A 1,457-nucleotide genomic window follows, 5' to 3' on the forward strand; every position below is an offset into this window, starting at 1 on the left:
TTTATAGGAGTTGTCATGGTCTCTTTTCACAGCAATGAAACCCAAACTAAGGCAGCATCCCATCCCTCTCTCTCGGGATGGCCATTCTGAGCAGGGGCAGTGCAATCTCAAGGGTTTTGATCTGCATTTCTGTGATGGCAAAGAATGTTGAGCCTTTCTTTCTGCGTGTGCTGACCATTGAGCAATGTCTCTTCAGCTCATCTGCCTTTTCTTTGACCAAACTATTTGGTCTTGTGGTGTTTAATTTTGAGCTTTTTATATACTCAAGACCCCTGGGTCAGAGAACTATCTGGTGAAGAATAGGTTACTTCAGGAGAAACCTGGATTTACCCCCTGGGTCAATTCTTTGTTTTTTATTTTGTTTGTTTTTAAAGCATGGTGGAATGTAGCCTAGGCTGGCCTCAAAAACAAAACAAAACAAAGAGCAAAAACCCCTCTGTATAGCCATGGCTGATCTTCCTTTTTTCCAATGCCTGGTTTTCCCTCCTCTGCCTCCTGTGTCCTGGGATTACAGTCATGGGCCACCTTGAATTTTCCACTGCTAGGGATCAAACTCAGAGCCCCTACATTGTACCATAGGAGCCAGGTATGGCAATGCACTTAGGGGGCTAAACCAGGCAGATTGTGAGTTCCTGGCCAGCCCGGACCGTACAGTGAGACTACCATTCAACTGAAGGTGAGTGAGGGCAAGAAGAGAAGCTTGAATGTGAGAAGTGATGATCCTTGCTTTATAAGAACATGGAGGAGTAGAAAAGGCCCAACAGTTTGCTTTAAGACCTCGAAGAGTTGAGCACATCAGCCTTGCACAGCAGGTGCACCGAATGCAGGGGACATTTGTAAAGCCTGACTCATGCCCTTCCTCCCTTTCATGAATAATCAGGAGCATGCAATCTTGCACATCATCTAGGACCTATCTTTCCCCCAGTCCCTTAGGTTTGTCTTTTCCTCAGCAAAACCCTGTGTGACTTCATCTGTTTCATATCCTGTTTATTTTAAAGCTGATCTGACTCGTGACCAAGTTTGGCTGTGAGTAAACTTCTAGTTTGGGTGGAGTAGGCAAGCAAGCCTAGTGGAATTGGAGTTTAAGATTATCTTTCAATCCTAGATTGGCTCAAGTAGGAAGGCAAGCTTAGCAGAGCTGGTGTTTAAGATTACCCTCAATTACATGTTGACTTTGAAGCTAGCCTACGACACAGTGATCCTGTCTCAAAAAAGAAGGGAGGTGAACCAGGGGAAGGGCACTTGTCACTCAAGTCTGGCGACCTGAATTTAATCTCCTGAACACTCAAATAGGTAGAAGGAGGAAACTAACTCCATAAAGCTCTCTGTGGCCTGTGCAGCTCACTCCCTCCCCCACCCTACATCACACCTGCATACGATGATGATGAAATTTAATTTAAAAACGTAAATTTAATTTTCATTTCATGTGCATTGGTGTTTCACCTGCCTGCATGTCT

This window comes from Rattus norvegicus, chromosome 5, assembly GCF_021556685.1.
Source record: "Rattus norvegicus strain SHRSP/BbbUtx chromosome 5, alternate assembly SHRSP_T2T, whole genome shotgun sequence".
In the NCBI taxonomy this organism is placed as follows: Eukaryota; Metazoa; Chordata; class Mammalia; order Rodentia; family Muridae; genus Rattus; species Rattus norvegicus.